General features: G+C 52.1%; 1 protein-coding gene across 1 annotated transcript in view; it reads right to left on the bottom strand.

Moving 5' to 3' along the window:
* The window catches only part of WDR97 (WD repeat domain 97), a gene marked incomplete at its 3' end in the record, with an annotated part of 117,746 nt that overhangs the window by 93,500 nt on the left and 6,096 nt on the right, over positions 1-18,150 (bottom strand). The gene's annotated exons all lie outside the window — the stretch shown is intronic.

Below are 18,150 nucleotides of genomic sequence, written 5' to 3'. Positions count from 1 at the left end.
CTGTATAATCGCTATTTGGATCCCCCCAAAAAATTTCCCTGCACTTGTAAATCACTTTTTTTCACAATGAGGTTTTTCTGGCACTGTCCCTAGTGACTTCTGAGGTCTCTCCCTGCACTAAGATGCTGTGAAAGGATTCCTCCCTATTAGGGGTGAGCGAACCTGAACTGTATAGTTCGTAAAAGTCCGGGTTCGGTGTTCGTCGCTTTCTTGGCACTTTTTTAATTAACATCACAAAAATATATAGTGGCCATTATGGGGGACTGTCTCAACCACAAACACTGTAGCGTGTCTTTCATTGGGCGAGCAGTCCCACCGCATGTGAACCACTAAATTACCGTGGCAAGTATGGGGGAGCTGCTCAAACCCCAAACACTGTAGCGTGTTTATCATTGGGGGAGCACTCCCACCGCATGTGGACCGCAGCTAACAACCATCCCGAGCAAGTAATGCATACAAAGGAGGACGCCAGCGCGGTCCACATGCACCACAAAAACATCCTACACAGGCAGAAGCATTGTGTGGATGAAAATACAATCATATAAATCACTGAGCAGCTCCCCCATACTTGCCACGGTAATTTAGTGGTTCACATGCGGTGGGACTGCTCGCCCAATGAAAGACACGCTACAGTGTTTGTGGTTGAGACAGTCCCCCATAATGGCCACTATATATTTTTGTGATGTTGTTTTATATGTATTGAATGGGCCTCTATCTGGCATTTGAACATTCTGTTGCACCTGGAAACCTCCATCACACGGTCTGATATGGGTGTGGCTTACAGTCTGGCTGTGTCCACATTGCATTAGCTGACCTGCTGTGCGGTTGTGTGGAAGCTTGGCTGTGAGCTGGATTTCATCACCTTCAGACCGTGTTCACACCATAGGTAGCGTAGTGGTAGGACCCCTTGCTATGCTGAGAACCGTGACGTGGTGCATGATGGGCTCCGATATCTTCCTGACAGGAATATATTGGCAAAAGTCTCAGCTTTTAATATCTGCTTGTATGACCAGCTAGTATAGTCAGAGGTATATCTGTTTGGTGCTTTTTCAGTGATTTATATGGCACTTTTTTAATTCCCTAAATCAGTGGTTTCTGCTGTATCAGGCCAAGTTTAAATCTATCCATAAAAGGGTATATCAGATTCAAGGTGCTGATAGGGTCATCCTCAATAACTTCACACACACGCTACTGTGCATATCCCAGTCTAATTCTGTCAGTAAACCTATACCTGTCACCCAGCGCCTAAATACTAGGCCTCAAATTTATATCCAGCTAAATCGGTGGTTACTGCTGTGCCTGTATTAGTGTAATACGGGACCTAAATAGATGCCAGATAGTGTCAGGTGTCTGCAAAACAAGGCCTGAATTTGAATTCAATACATTGGGCCAAATAATATTTTTGTTGTTGTGGTGAACGATAACAATGAGGAAAACATCTAGTAAAGGACGTGGACATGGTTGTGGTGGTGTTAGTGGACCCTCTGGTGCTGGGAGAGGACGTGGCCGTTCTGCCACAGCCACACGTCCTAGTGTACCAACTACCTCAGGTCCCAGTAGCCGCCAGAATTTACAGCGATATATGGTGGGGCCCAATGCCGTTCTAAGGATGGTAAGGCCTGAGCAGGTACAGGCATTAGTCAATTGGGTGGCCGACAGTGGATCCAGCACGTTCACATTATCTCCCACCCAGTCTTCTGCAGAAAGCGCACAGATGGCGCCTGAAAACCAACCCCATCAGTCTGTCACATCACCCCCATGCATACCAGGGAAACTGTCTCAGCCTCAAGTCATGCAGCAGTCTCTTATGTTGTTTGAAGACTCCGCTGGCAGGGTTTCCCAAGGGCATCCACCTAGCCCTTCCCCAGCGGTGGAAGACATAGACTGCACTGACGCACAACCACTTATGTTTCCTGATGGTGAGGACATGGGAATACCACCTCAGCACGTCTCTGATGATGACGAAACACAGGTGCCAACTGCTGCGTCTTTCTGCAGTGTGCAGACTGAACAGGAGGTCAGGGATCAAGACTGGGTGGAAGACGATGCAGGGGACGATGAGGTCCTAGACCCCACATGGAATGAAGGTCGTGCCACTGACTTTCACAGTTCGGAGGAAGAGGCAGTGGTGAGACCAAGCCAACAGCGCAGCAAAAGAGGTGTCACCACCAGACATCTGAGAAGCTCTGACAGATGCCTTTCAGAACCTCCTCCTTGAGGTTCCTTTTGTTTTGCTTTCGTTTTCTTATCTCGTTAGCCTCTCTCAGCTGTCATGTAGTTGCACTGATTGCATCCCTTTAAATCCCTTCCCATACTGCATCACTTTGCGGTTTATACAACTTCCTGGAGTGTGTGCATGCTGGATGCTACTTCTGAGTCTTCTACAGATAAGTTTTGTTTATTCATTTGTGTTTTCCTGTTTGCTGGATCCCAGGTGACCCTGACTCCCTCCGTATCAAGTGTAGGGAGCCGGTGGTCGTGTCCCCTCACTACAGGGAGTGCAGAATTATTAGGCAAATGAGTATTTTGACCACATCCTCCTCTTTCTGCATGTTGTCTTACTCCAAGCTGTATAGGCCCGAAAGCCTACTACCAATTAAGCATATTAGGTGATGTGCATCTCTGTAATGAGAAGGGGTGTGGTCTAATGACATCAACACCCTATATCAGGTGTGCATAATTATTAGGCAACTTCCTTTCCTTTGGCAAAATGGGTCAAAAGAAGGACTTGACAGGCTCAGAAAAGTCACAAATAGTGAGATATCTTGCAGAGGGATGCAGCACTCTTAAAATTGCAAAGCTTCTGAAGCGCGATCATCGAACAATCAAGCGTTTCATTCAAAATAGTCAACAGGGTCGCAAGAAGCGTGTGGAAAAACCAAGGCGCAAAATAACTGCCCATGAACTGAGAAAAGTCAAGCGTGCAGCTGCCAAGATGCCACTTGCCACCAGTTTGGCCATATTTCAGAGCTGCAACATCACTGGAGTGCCCAAAAGCACAAGGTGTGCAATACTCAGAGACATGGCCAAGGTAAGAAAGGCTGAAAGACGACCACCACTGAACAAGACACACAAGCTGAAACGTCAAGACTGGGCCAAGAAATATCTCAAGACTGATTTTTCTAAGGTTTTATGGACTGATGAAATGAGAGTGAGTCTTGATGGGCCAGATGGATGGGCCCGTGGCTGGATTGGTAAAGGGCAGAGAGCTCCAGTCCGACTCAGACGCCAGCAAGGTGGAGGTGGAGTACTGGTTTGGGCTGGTATCATCAAAGATGAGCTTGTGGGGCCTTTTTGGGTTGAGGATGGAGTCAAGCTGAACTCCCAGTCCTACTGCCAGTTTCTGGAAGACACCTTCTTCAAGCAGTGGTACAGGAAGAAGTCTGCAAGGTAAGAAAAACATGATTTTCATGCAGGACAATGCTCCATCACACGCGTCCAAGTACTCCACAGCGTGGCTGGCAAGAAAGGGTATAAAAGAAGAAAATCTAATGACATGGCCTCCTTCTTCACCTGATCTGAACCCCATTGAGAACCTGTGGTCCATCATCAAATGTGAGATTTACAAGGAGGGAAAACAGTCCACCTCTCTGAACAGTGTCTGAGAGGCTGTGGTTGCTGCTGCACGCAATGTTGGTGGTGAACAGATCAAAACACTGACAGAATCCATGGATGGCGGCTTCTGAGTGTCCTTGCAAAGAAAGGTGGCTATATTGGTCACTGATTTGTTTTTGTTTTGTTTTTGAATGTCAGAAATGTATATTTGTGAATGTTGAGATGTTCTATTGGTTTCACTGGTAAAAATAAATAATTGAAATGGGTATATATTTGTTTTTTGTTAAGTTGCCTAATAATTATGCACAGTAATAGTCACCTGCACACACAGATATCCCCCTAAAATAGCTAAAACTAAAAACTACTTCCAAAAATATTCAGCTTTGATATTAATGAGTTTTTTGGGTTCATTGAGAACATGGTTGTTGTTCAATAATAAAATTGATCCTCAAAAATACAACTTGCCTAATAATTCTGCACTCCCTGTATTATACAGTCGAGGAACGAGGATATGCGATCATCTACAATTGAGATTTTTGCATAGGCTGAGCAGTTAGGGAGAGAGCCAGGTCTGTTGCAGGGCTCTCCCTTCGGTTCCTTAGTTTTGGATCCAGTCAGTTGAATCTTCATTTTGTGTCTTCTAGTTTTCTGTACACCTTCCGTGACAAGAGGGAGCAGTGGGCAAAAACAGAACACCCGCCGCCCAGAGACTCCGCCTGCTACTGACCGCCGCCATCTGGGACCGAGCACCCCAAAGGCAGCTTCAAGGAGTTCCCTGGCATGGCACTTCTTCACACAATGTGCTGACGACAAGACCCGAGTGGTTTGCACGCTGTGCCATCAGAGCCTGAAGCGAGGCATTAACGCTCTGAACCTTAGCACAACCTGCATGACCAGGCGCCTGCATGCAAAGCATGAACTGCAGTGGAGTAAGCACCTTAAAACCAAGGAAGTCACTCAGGCTCCCCCTGCTACCTCTTCTGCTGCTGCCGCCTCGGCCTCTTCTGCTGCTGCAGCCTCGGCCTCTTCTGCTGCTGCCGCCTCGGCCTCTTCTGCTGCTGCCACCTCGGCCTCTTCTGCTGCTGCCACCTCGGCCTCTTCTGCTGCTGCCGCCTCGGCTTCTTCTGCTGCTGCCGCCTCGGCCTCTTCTGCTGCTGCCGCCTCGGCCTCTTCTGCTGCTGCCGCCTCGGCCTCTTCTGCTGCTGCCGCCTCGGCCTCTTCTGCTGCTGCCGCCTCGGCTTCTTCTGCTGCTGCCGCCTCGGCTTCTTCTGCTGCTGCCGCCTCGGCCTCTTCTGCTGCTGCCGCCTCGGCCTCTTCTGCTGCTGCCGCCTCGGCCTCTTCTGCTGCTGCCGCCTCGGCCTCTTCTGCTGCTGCCGCCTCGGCCTCTTCTGCTGCTGCCGCCTCGGCCTCTTCTGCTGCTGCCGCCTCGGCCTCTTCCTCCGCCTCTGGAGGAACGTTGGCACCTGCCGCCCAGCAAACAGGGGATGTACCACCAACACCACCACCACCTCCGTCACCAAGCATCTCAACCATGTCACACGGTAGCGTTCAGCTCTCCATCTCACAAACATTTGAGAGAAAGCGTAAATTCCCACCTAGCCACCCTCGATCCCTGGCCCTGAATGCCAGCATTTCTAAACTACTGGCCTATGAAATGCTGTCATTTAGGCTGGTGGACACAGACAGCTTCAAACAGCTCATGTCGCTTGCTGTCCCACAGTATGTTGTTCCCAGCCGCCACTACTTCTCCAAGAGAGCCATGCCTTCCCTGCACAACCAAGTATCCGATAAAATCAAGTGTGCACTGCGCAACGCCATCTGTGGCAAGGTCCACCTAACCACAGATACGTGGACCAGTAAGCACGGCCAGGGACGCTATATCTCCCTAACTGCACACTGGGTAAATGTAGTGGCAGCTGGGCCCCAGGCGGAGAGCTGTTTGGCGCACGTCCTTCCGCCGCCAAGGATCGCAGGGCAACATTCTTTGCCTCCTGTTGCCACCTCCTCCTACTCGGCTTCCTCCTCCTCTTCTTCCACCTGCTCATCCAGTCAGCCACACACCTTCACCACCAACTTCAGCACAGCCCGGGGTAAACGTCAGCAGGCCATTCTGAAACTCATATGTTTGGGGGACAGGCCCCACACCGCACAGGAGTTGTGGCGGGGTATAGAACAACAGACCGACGAGTGGTTGCTGCCGGTGAGCCTCAAGCCCGGCCTGGTGGTGTGTGATAATGGGCGAAATCTCGTTGCAGCTCTGGGACTAGCCAATTTGACGCACATCCCTTGCTTGGCGCATGTGCTGAATTTGGTGGTGCAGAAGTTCATTCACAACTACCCCGACATGTCAGAGCTGCTGCATAAAGTGCGGGCCGTCTGTTCGCGCTTCCGGCGTTCACATCCTGCTGCTGCTCGCCTGTCTGCGCTACAGCGTAACTTCAGCCTTCCCGCTCACCGCCTCATATGCGACGTGCCCACCAGGTGGAACTCCACCTTGCACATGCTGGACAGACTGTGCGAGCAGCAGCAGGCCATAGTGGAGTTTCAGCTGCAGCACGCACGGGTCAGTCGCACTGCGGAACAGCACCACTTCACCACCAATGACTGGGCCTCCATGCGAGACCTGTGTGCCCTGTTGCGCTGTTTCGAGTACTCCACCGACATGGCCAGTGGCGATGACGCCGTTATCAGCGTTACAATACCAAGTGTATTGGAGATACTGCGCTGAAGGACAAGTTTTTTAGAGATCAATGTTATTTTGCAGGTATGTATGACAGCGGAGCGAGGCGCAGACGTAGCGCAGTGGAAATTGACTGGAAGGGGGAAGTGTCCAGGCAGGTTAGGGTTAATATGGATTAGGAAAGGGGGAGTGTTTCTGGGGAGGGTCTGTGGGGGTGGCAGGGAATTCGCGCGCAGTATATTAGGCTAGGGTTAGGGGCGGGAACGGCACCAGTGTCCGTTGCGCTCAGGCGAGTTGGGATAGTGCAGTGTTATGGCGTCTCTGGATGATTTAATGGCGGCGGTGCGGGCAGCGGCCGAACAGCATGGTTCGGCTTGGCTGGTGAGTAGTTTGCCGGCCGCAGCGGGGGCTCCTAGCGTGCCTCCGGTTGCGGCAGGGGGAAGGTTGAGGGCTAGGAGGTCGGTGCCGCCTGCGCGTCTGAGCCCGGAGGCGACCCCTCGGACCCTCCGCTGCGATCGGCTGGGGTGGCAAGTGTTCCTGCCAGCCGCCGCAGTGGGAGGACTTCGGCGCAGCGTGGTGCGCTTGCTGTGGAGGCGAGGGTTAGTGCCCAGCGGGTGTCCCGGTCCCGGCGGGGGGGGGGGGGGGGGGGGGGTGCGCGGCGGTCCTGTGGTTCGGCGCGATGTGCGGGGGGGCGGCCGGGCTGATAGTGGGTCCGACAGCGGTGGGAGAGGCCGGCCTGATGCGGCTGCGCTGGTGGCTGGTGCGGGCCTGGTGGTCGGCGGATCCCAAGTGGCTCAGCGGGCAGAGCAGCGGGCTGTGTGTGTGACCGGCGGCAGCAGCAGCGAGGGGAGACAAGCGGATGCGGCTTCACTTACCTCCGGTGGTGGCCAGGCGGCTGGGGAGGATTGCAGGAGGCTGAGAGCGGCATCCAGGTCCGGGTCTGAGGGACGGCGGCGGGCTTCTGAAGTGCTGTCTCGTCGGGAGGGTGCAGGAACATCGCCACCTGCTGGTAGGTATGCGCTATCAGGCAGCAGTGAGGGAAATGAGGAGGTGCTGCCACCTGCTGGTCAGTCCTCGGCACCAGGCAGAGGGATGAGGAGGTCTTCTATGTCGCCACCTGCTGGTCGATCCTTGGTATCAGGCAGTGGTCTGAGGAGTGATGCCATGCTGCCACCTGCTGGTCGGTCCTCTGTGCCAGGCAGAAGTTTGCTGAATGATGCGCTGGTCGGCGGGTTGGACTTCGTTCCGCCCACGGTGCAGCACGTTAACGTTTTTTCTGCAGGATTGCAAGTTGCGGCTCGCAGTGGGCAGGCTGTGGAGCTGGGGCGGGATGTCCTTGGATCGGGAGTTTCGCAGCGGCCACTTGACGGTGGGTCGGCGTGCAGGGAGTTGGCGTCAGCGCAACCACGCCACGTGGATTCTGGCGGGGGTTTCTCAGCCGATCGGTCGTTGGAGGAAGGAGAAGTCAGCCAGGAGGCGTGGGGGTTCGGTGGTCGGATGGATGATGCGGACGGCGCGTGTCCCTCGACGTCCAGGTCCTCGGCTGGGTCGACGCAGAGAGGATCATCGGTGAGGTCGGCGGCTGCTGGGAGGATGCCCCAGGGACGGCCAGGTGAGGGGACGTCGTGTCCGGTTCCTGTTGGGGGGGGTGGGACTTCGGTGCCAGGGGAGGAGGGGTTGGCTCATGAATTGTTGACGGGTATGTGGTCGTTATTGTCGCGGTGGAAGACCGGGGCGGGGTCGTCTCCGGCTGCCGTTTGGGCTGCTGCGCCGGCGGTTGGGGAGGGTGTGCGTTTTAGTGGGGCGGGAGTTGGTGACACCCCTGTCGTGGGGGCAGGGTCTGCGGTGGTTGAGGCTGCCGGGAGTGGAGGCAGTAAGGGGGCTGCCGTGGACGAGGTTCGGTTGGCGGATGCTGCGAAAGGGGAGGTATATGTGTGCTTCGAGGGGCCGTTGGGGGCCCATTTGAAGAGTGATGTCAGGGAGAGGATTTGGAAGGACGAGTATGTCGAGATATTCTCGTTACTTCCTTTGGACAAATTTAACTTGGATAGGGGAAAGCCGGATGAGAGTAAAAAGGAGGAGGAGGAGAAGCGGAGGTACAGGTTGATTCCGCGTACGTTTTTTAATTGGCTGCAGGCTTTTGCTATTTTTGCCAGTGTGGTGGGGGAAAAGGCGCCTGAGCACTGTTCGGCCCTTTTTTGCTATATGGATGCCATAGGGGAAGCGTATCGGACCTATGGTGGGGTGGCGTGGCTCAGGTAAGATGAGCAGTTTCGCCAGAGGAAGGCGGTTAGGCCTAGTATTCGTTGGGACCATAAGGACATTGGTCTGTGGATGCGGTTGATGGCGGCGCCAAAAGGGGCTAGCCAGCCCTTTCGTGGGGCGGCCGGGGGTCCCTCGGCGTCCGAAGCGGCTGGAGGAAGCAAGAGGGGATGTTGCTGGCAGTTCAATGAGGGACACTGCAAGTACCTGTCGGAGTGCCGTTTCAAACATGAGTGCTCCGGTTGTGGGGGCGCCCATAGTTTTGCGCGGTGTTTCAAGCGCGGTAGAGGGAGGGGATTGGAGGTTACGCAGAAGAGGGGTGACCCCGGTGAGGGTGGACGTGATGGAGCCGTTTCTAGAGAGCTATCCAAATAGGGAGGCGGCGGCAGTGTTGTTGGCCGGTTTTCGGATTCCGTGCACAGCGGTGGGTTCGGTGGTTGCGACGCGTAATTTAGCTTCCGCGTTGCAGCGTCCTGAGGTTGTGTCTGATAAGATTGCAAAGGAGGTGGCTGCCGGTAGGGTGGTGGGCCCCTTTGTGGACTGTCCTTTGCCGGATTTGTGGGTTTCGCCTTTAGGCGTAGTCCCTAAGAAGGAACCTAACAAATTTCGACTTATTCACAACTTGTCTTACCCGGCTGGGGGTTCCGTGAATGACGGAATTGATGAGGTTTTGTGCTCCGTGTCGTATACGTCATTTGACGAGGCGATTAGGTGGGTGCGGCGTTTTGGGCAAGGGACATTGTTGGCTAAGACTGATATTGAGGCGGCGTTTCGCCTGTTGCCGATTCATCCGGATAGTTTTCGTTTGCTTGGTTTTAAGTGGGAGGGGCGGTTTTTTGTGGATTGTTGCTTACCCATGGGGTGTGCGATTTCGTGTTCGTTGTTTGAAATGTTTAGTTCTTTTTTGGAGTGGGTGGTGCGGCGAGAGGCGGGATGGAGTTCAGTGTTGCATTACCTGGACGATTTTTTGTTTTTGGGCCCGGCTGGGTCTAGGGTGTGCTCAGTGTTGTTGCATACCATGGAGCGGGTGGCGGAGAGATTTGGGGTTCCGTTAGCGAGGGAGAAGACGGAGGGTCCATCTACAACTGTGAAGTTTTTGGGGATTGTGATTGATAGTGTGGCTATGGAGTGTAGGCTGCCCGAGGATAAGGTGGTTGATTTGTGTAGTGAGGTGGGTTTTTTGCGTAGGGCGAGGAAGGTGCGGCTCCGGCGGGTGCAGTCGGTTTTGGGCAAATTGAACTTTGCTTGTAGGATTTTGCCCATGGGGCGGGTTTTTTGTAGGCGTTTGTCCAGGGCCACGGCGGGTGTGAAGGCTCCCTTTCATTTTGTGCGGTTGGGGGGTGAGGTGTGTGCGGATTTGGAAGTGTGGGAGCGTTTTTTGAGGGAATTTAATGGTCGTTCTGTTTGGATGGAGGCGCCCGTTTCGAATGTTGATTTGGAATTGTTTACGGACGCGTCGGGGTCATGTGGTTATGGTGCCTTTTGTCAGGGGCAGTGGAGTGCGGGGGCTTGGCCGGAGGAATGGAGGGTTGCTGGCTTGCTTGGGAATCTGGCTTTGTTGGAGTTGTTCCCTATAGTTTTGGCCACTGAGTTGTGGGGAGAGTTGTTGAGGAACAAGCGGGTGCGTTTTTGTTGTGACAATTTGGGGGTGGTGCAGGCGGTGAATAGTCAGTCGGCCAGTTCCCCGCCAGTGGTGCGGTTGCTTCGGCACCTGGTTCTGACCGGTTTGAGGTTGAATGCGTGTTTCGTGGCGGTGCATGTTCCTGGTGTTGATAATTGCATAGCTGACGCTCTTTCTCGTTTCCAGTGGGATCGTTTTCGCAGTCTGGTTCCGGGCGCGGAAGTGACGGGTTTGCCGTGTCCTCAGTGGCTCTGGAGCGTGGCCTTGGGGTCTCGTTAGACCTGATTCAGCGGTCCGTGAGTAGCAGTACGTGGTCGGCTTATTCTTCCGTGTGGTCTCAGTGGGAACGTTTGATAGAGCAGGTGGGGGGGTGCGAGGGGGTTGATGATTTTCATTCGTTGCTGGTTTATTTTGTGGGTGTGTCGTTTAGTGCGGGTTTGTCGTTTTCGGCGGCGGCAAAACGGGTGGCGGCGGTGGCTTTTTGGTTGAAGTTGCGGGGCATGGCGGATGTTTCCAGGAGTTTTTTTGGTGCGGCAGGCTTTGAAGGGGTATCGTCGTAGTGGGGTTCGGAAGGATAGCCGTCGTCCGGTTTCTTTTCAGGTGTTGCAGTCGTTGTGGGACCGGGCGGAGGCGGTGTGTAAGTCCTGGTATGAGGTGTGTTTGTTTCGGGCGGCGTTTTCTTTGGCTTTCTTTGGGGCTTTTCGGGTCTCGGAACTGGTGGCTGGCAGTCGAGTGAGTGGCGGTGGTTTGCTGCGGGAGGATGTGAGTGTTGGTGAGGCTGGATTGCGGTGTAGGTTGCGTAGGTCCAAGACGGACCAGGTGGGTAAAGGGGTGTGCGTTTGGTTGCGGCCTCTGCCGGGGTCAGTGTTGTGCCCTGTGCGGTGTTTGGAGATTTTTCTGGCGGTCCGGCCAGACGGGCCGGCTTCGTTGCTGGTTCATGTGGACGGTTCGGCTTTGTCTCGTTATCAATTTATTGCGGTTTTCCGACAATGTTTGACAGCGGCGGGTTATGCGGCAAGTGGGTTTGCGTCTCATTCATTTCGTATTGGGGCGGCGACTGAAGCAGCTAGATGGGGTTTGGGGGACGAGGCCATTAGGAGGATTGGCAGGTGGGAGTCCGCTTGCTTTCGTTCCTATATTCGTCCTCATATGTTATAAGGTCGGTGGGTGGGGGTGTGTTGATTGCATGTAGTTTGTTATTGTTAGTTTGGGTGCTAATTTCTTTTGTTTGTTTGCAGGTTCGCCTTCTTGTTTGGCCTGGATTTTGGGCCATTCTTATGTGTATTGGGGAGCGTTGAGAGCGGACGTGCGGAGGAACGGGCGGCAGTTGGGGTTCCGGCCGGAGGACTTGCAGGTCCGGTGGATTGGCGTGCGGGGTATGCTGTGGGGGCGTGTGTTGCCGGTGTTCCATGAGTATGCTTCCCTGGATAGGTGCCCTGACATTGTGGTTCTGCATGTGGGCGGGAACGATTTGGGCGTTCGCCGCTCGAGGGATGTCATACGTGATGTGAAGTTGGATTTGCTGCGTTTGGCTGAGGAGTTCCCGGATTTGCTGGTCGTGTGGTCTGATGTGGTGGCAAGGAGTTCATGGCGTTTTGCGAGGTCCGTGGATCGCATTAACAAGGCGCGTGCGAAGGTGAACAAGGAGGTGGGGCGCTTTGTGCGGCGGCAGGGCGGTTTGGTGGTGCGTCACCGGGAGTTGGAGGTTGCGTCACCTCAATTCCTCAGGGCTGATGGGGTTCATCTTAATGAGATTGGGATGGACTTGTGGGCGCTGGGGCTTCAGGAGGGTTTGGAGTCAGCGTTCAGGGTTTGGCGGGACGTCCATAGGTGAGGTGTCTCCTATGTGCGTCGATGGCATGTTAACGGGGGGTCCTGGAAGGCAATTCTACGTTTTATTAGGTGCATGACACGTTGGAGCGTGCATCTTATGTGGTTTGGTAAGCTGAAAGCTGGGGGGCTCCTGTTGGGCTAAAAGGCCTACAGGGGTAGAGGAAGATATGGATTCTGGAGGATTCGGTGCCCTTGGGTCGGAGAGTGCGGCCGAGGGTAAAAGGATAAGATGTGAGGAGTGAAGATTGCAGCTTCCTTGGGTTGCCTTCTAGGATCCTTCCGCAAAGGGATTGTTGGGACATTGTACTGTTGATGTTTGCATATATGTATATCTCATGTTTGCATTATAATAATGTTGGATAAAATATTGTTATTTAATAAACGGCTGCTATGGCCTTTCCACCAAGAATTCAGGTTTTGCGTGCTTACTGGGGGTAGGGGGGAGTGGTTGGTGGGAAGAGTCTGGAAATGATCTTACCTCCTTAAGTCATTGCAGCTGGGTGCAGGCTGGCATGCGAAGATGTGTCACTATACAGGTGTTTTTAGCTGGTTAAAAAACCGCTTACCTGTAGTGAAGACTTCAATTGGCGCTTTTGTCTGCGTCCCTGTAGGTTCGGTATGGAGGCTTTTTCCCTTGTATTTTTTGTATATCTTTGGTGCTTTGTCGCTTCGGTTATTGGTTGGTGTTTTCTTTCTTTATCTTTTTCTTTGTTGTCTGACGGAGCCTTGGGTCAGGATAGGGTAATCCAGCTGCAGGATGGCCCGGCGTGCTACCTCGTGTCCCGGCCGGTGGCACGCTGCAGCCGCAGGTGGAGGTGTGTAGGGGAGTGGTTGGCGCTCACTTGGAGTTGGTTAGTGACGTCACTAAAGCGGTCAAGCATTGACCGACAGGTGCCAGGTATCCTTCTCCAACGCGTTTCGAACAGGCGCTGTTCTTCCTCAGGGAGTGTTGCCTGGCTGTTTGTGCACCCTTTTTATAGGTATTTCTCCAGAGCTTTAACCTCTTCCCTGCCAATCCTGCAAGCATTCAGTGTCATTTCCTTATTCAAAGGCGAACAGTTCTAGCTCTGCATTTAATCCATTTGGTATTAGGCTGTCCATATTAAATATCCATTTGGATTCCTTTTTTGACATCTCCTTGATGTAATCCCCCCCCCCCCATTATACACCGTGATAGAAAATAACAAAGGAGTGGACGCTGTTCAACACTTTTTAACAAAAAAAGGAGAAATGCCCGAAACACAAATTAATTTTTTGGGAGAATGTATTATGTTCATTTTAACCAAAAACTATTTTTTATACAATTAACAATTTTACCTACAAACGTGGGGTACCGCGATGGGGACGAGATTCGCACCGGGGTTCGCTAACCTATATGTTGGGTGGTGGGAGGAGCTGACCATCCACCCAGGTGGCGTCCCCCGTGCGGGTCTCGTCCTCTGGCGACGATTTATCGACGACATTATTTTTATATGGGATGGGGGGGAAAACAAAACTGCTGGAATTTTTAGAAGATATCAATAAAAATGATTTTTACTTGGAATTTAGTTCCACTTACAGCAGCAAAGAAATCAACTTTCTGGACCTGACCATTTACATAGACGACAAAAAATTACTCCCCAAAACCTACAGTAAACCGACAGATGGAAATCATATCGATGAACAGCTGCCACCTCCCCAAATGGCGGGAAAACATCCCGCGGAGCCATGAGGCTAAGACGAAACTGCACGGAAATAGGGGAATATGAGAAGGAGGCAAATACCTCACAGAAAAAACTGGAACATAAGGGATATGACACAACAAAATTATCGGAGCAAAAAATTGAAATAAACCAACTAAACAGGCAAACTCTGCTAACAGTTAACAAGAAAAATGATAAAAATACAAGTATTCTGGACACTGAAACCAACACAGAAATCCCAGCCATTATAACACCGTACAGTGACCAGGTCCCAATAGTCAAAAGAATAGTAAAAAGACATTGGGACATCCTAAAAGAGGACAAAATAATAGGAGAATTTATCCCAAAAGACCCAAAATTTGTATTCAGAAGGGCACTAAATATAGGTAACATGATTGCCTCAACAGATACATGTACAGGAACCAACATAGAGATGGAAAAAAAATCAAAAATTGAAAGAAGGAGGATTGGGAGGGTTTCATCCATGCAAAACCTGTAGAGGATGCAAAATATCAAAAAATAAAAAAATAATAACAGAAATCAGCAACTCAGAGGGATCCCATAAACACATCATAAAACACCTCATCACCTGCAATAGTAAAGGAGTCATCTACACCTTAACCTGCCCCTCCAATAAAATCTACGTGGGCCGCACCAAGAGAACCCTAAAGAAAAGAATAGGAGAACATGGATACAACATAACCAGAAAATATGACGGACATCCATTATCGCGTCACTACAGTATAAAGCATGGGGGAAACTTTGCTGGATGCCATTTTTGTGGGGTCGAAATAATACCACCAAATAAGAGGGGGGGGGGATTACATCAAGGAGATGTCAAAAAAGGAATCCAAATGGATATTTAATATGGACAGCCTAATACCAAATGGATTAAATGCAGAGCTAGAACTGTTCGCCTTTGAATAAGGAAATGACACTGAATGCTTGCAGGATTGGCAGGGAAGAGGTTAAAGCTCTGGAGAAATACCTATAAAAAGGGTGCACAAACAGCCAGGCAACACTCCCTGAGGAAGAACAGCGCCTGTTCGAAACGCGTTGGAGAAGGATACCTGCACCTGTCGGTCAATGCTTGACCGCTTTAGTGACGTCACTAACCAACTCCAAGTGAGCGCCAACCACTCCCCTACACACCTCCACCTGCGGCTGCAGCGTGCCTCCGGCCGAGACACGAGGTAGCAAGCCGATCCATCCTGCAGCTGGATTACCCTATCCTGACCCAAAGCTCCGTTAAGACAACAAAGAAAAAGATAAAGAAAGAAAACACCAACCAATAACCGAAGCGACAAAGCACCAAAGAATACAAAAAATAAAAGGGAAAAAAGCCTCCATACCGAACCTACAGGGACGCAGACAAAAGCACGCCAATTGAAGTCTTCACTACAGGTAAGCGGTTTTTTAACCAGCTAAAAACACCTGTATAGTGACACATCTTCGCATGCCAGCCTGCACCCAGCTGCAAATACCTGCAAAATAACATTGATCTCTAAAAAACTTGTCCTTCAGCGCAGTATCTCCAATACACTTGATTACCTTTTCAGTGCGGCAGGTTTGTGTGGTCCCTGCCGCGATACCGCTGCTTCTGGCATACAGCTCCCATTGAGCGCCACCCCTGCAATTCTTCTATCCCACTAGTGTTACAATACCACTTCTATGTCTCCTTGAGAAAACACTTAGGGCGATGATGGAAGAGGAGGTGGCCCAGGAGGAGGAGGAGGAGGAGGAGGAGGAGGAAGAGGGGTCATTTTTAGCACTTTCAGGCCAGTCTCTTCGAAGTGACTCAGAGGGAGGTTTTTGGCAACAGCAGAGGCCAGGTACAAATGTGGCCAGCCAGGGCCCACTACTGGAGGACGAGGATGAGGAGGAGGTGGAGGAGGATGAGGATGAAGCATGGTCACAGCAGGGTGGCACCCAACGCAGCTCGGGCCCATCACTGGTCCGTGGCTGGGGGGACACGCAGGACGATGACGATACGCCTCCCACAGAGGACAGCTTGTCCTTACCCCTGGGCAGCCTGGCACACATGAGCGACTACATGCTGCAGTGCCTGAGCAACGACAGCAGAGTTGCCCACATTTTAACGTGTGCGGACTACTGGGTTGCCACCCTGCTGGATCCACGGTACAAAGACAATGTGCCCACCTTACTTCCTGCACTGGAGCGTGATAGGAAGATGCGCGAGTACAAGCGCACGTTGGTAGACGCGCTACTGAGAGCATTCCCAAATGTCACAGGGGAACAAGTGGAAGCCCAAGGCCAAGGCAGAGGAGGAGCAAGAGGTCGCCAAGGCAGCTGTGTCACGGCCAGCTCCTCTGAGGGCAGGGTTAGCATGGCAGAGATGTGGAAAAGTTTTGTCAACACGCCACAGCTAACTGCACCACCACCTGATACGCAACGTGTTAGCAGGAGGCAACATTTCACTAACATGGTGGAACAGTACGTGTGCACACCCCTCCACGTACTGACTGATGGTTCGGCCCCATTCAACTTCTGGGTCTCTAAATTGTCCACGTGGCCAGAGCTAGCCTTTTATGCCTTGGAGGTGCTGCCCGGCGGCCAGCGTTTTGTCTGAACGTGTATTCAGCACGGCAGGGGGCGTCATTACAGACAAACGCAGCCGCCTGTCTACAGCCAATGTGGACAAGCTGACGTTCATGAAAATGAACCAGGCCTGGATCCCACAGGACCTGTCCGTCCCTTGTGCAGATTAGACATTAACTACCTCCCCTTACCCATATATTATTGTACTCCAGGGCACTTCCTCATTCAATCCTATTTTTATTTTCAATTTACCATTATATTGCGAGGCTACCCAAAGTTGAATGAACCTCTCCTCTGTCTGGGTGCCGGGGCCTAAATATATGCCAATGGACTGTTCCAATGTTGGGTGACGTGAAGACTGATTCTCTGCTATGACATGCAGACTGATTCTCTGCTGACATGAAGCCAGATTCTCTGTTACGGGACCTCTCTCCTCTGCCTGGGTGCCGGGGCCTAAATATATGCCAATGGACTGTTACAGTGGTGGGTGACGTGAAGCCTGATTCTCTGCTATGACATGAAGACTGATTCTCTGCTGACATGAAGCCAGATCCTCTGTTACGGGACCTCTCTCCTCTGCCTGGGTGCTGGGCCTAAATATCTGACAATGGACTGTTCCAATGTTGGGTGACGTGAAGCCTGATTCTCTGCTATGGGACCTCTCTCTCTTTATTTTTATTCATTTCCCTATCCACATTTGTTTGCAGGGGATTTACCTACATGTTGCTGCCTTTTGCAGCCCTCTAGCTCTTTCCTGGGCTGTTTTACAGCCTTTTTAGTGCCGAAAAGTTTGGGTCCCCATTGACTTCAATGGGGTTCGGGTTCGGGACTAAGTTCAGATCGGGTTCGGATCCCGAACCCGAACATTTCCGGGAAGTTCAGCCGAACTTCTCGAACCCAAACATCCAGGTGTTCGCTCAACTCTGCTTATCATCTGTCTGCTGCCGTTCACCTTAAAAACGTACTTTTATAGATATGCTAATGAGCCCCTAGGTGCTATGTGGGCGTCATTAGCACCTAGAGGGCTCCGTCCACTAACCATTTCAGCCGCCCATCGCGTCCCTCCAGCCCGCCCCGCTCCTGTTGATTGACTTAAAAACATCTCAGTATCTCGTACCAATTCCTGTGCCTGCGCCGTGCGCTTCTGTATTCGGCGCAGGCGCAGTGAGTGAATGCCGCGCTCCTGGTGCCGGCTTCCTCACTGTAACGTAGTTGGCGCAGGCGCAGTGAGGAAGCCGGCGCCGGGAGAATACAGAAGCGCACGGCGCAGGCGCGGGAATTGGTACGAGATACTGAGAAGTTTCAAGTCAATCAACAGGAGCGGGGCGGGCTGGAGGACGCGATGGGCGGCTGAAATGGTTGGTGGACGGAGCCCTCTAGGTGCTAATGACGCCCACATAGCACCTAGGGGCTCATTAGCATATCTATAAAAGTACGTTTTTAAGTAAGAACACTGTTATGGACATCGCTAGTGTCAGTCAGCTAAATAGGACCACATCTGGTGGTAGAAACCCTTTAAGTAACGTAAATCGATGATCATCTGCCAGTCTCCTGATGGTTTTGGTACCAGAAAGATGGGAGAATAAACCCCCTGCCGCCATTCGCGAGGATGAACCTCCTCTAATGCTCCTTTGCATATATACTGGAGAACCGAGTCTTCCAGGATTGTCAGGACGAACTTGTCCCGAGGAAGGGAAATTAAATCTATTGTGTACCCCGATGCTATCACCTGTAGCACCCAAGGGTCCGGAATTTTTTGCATCCAAAAACTTTTGAATAAACTCAAACGTCCACCGACTGGGGGACTGGAAACTGGTCCTTCCTCTGGAGCACCGGGGAGTGGGGAAGGGGAATTGACGGGCTGTAGGGAGTCATAGATCAGCCCTGCGGTTTCCACGACCGCGACCCCTACTTCTCTTACTACCTTCAGAACGCCTCTGGGTTCTATCTCCCCCCTG

The sequence above is a fragment of the Bufo gargarizans genome, unplaced genomic scaffold (assembly GCF_014858855.1).
Source record: "Bufo gargarizans isolate SCDJY-AF-19 unplaced genomic scaffold, ASM1485885v1 fragScaff_scaffold_318_pilon, whole genome shotgun sequence".
Classification (NCBI taxonomy): domain Eukaryota; kingdom Metazoa; phylum Chordata; class Amphibia; order Anura; family Bufonidae; genus Bufo; species Bufo gargarizans.
Note: the sequence above shows the minus strand (reverse complement) of the source record. Positions and strands in the feature narration are given on the sequence as shown.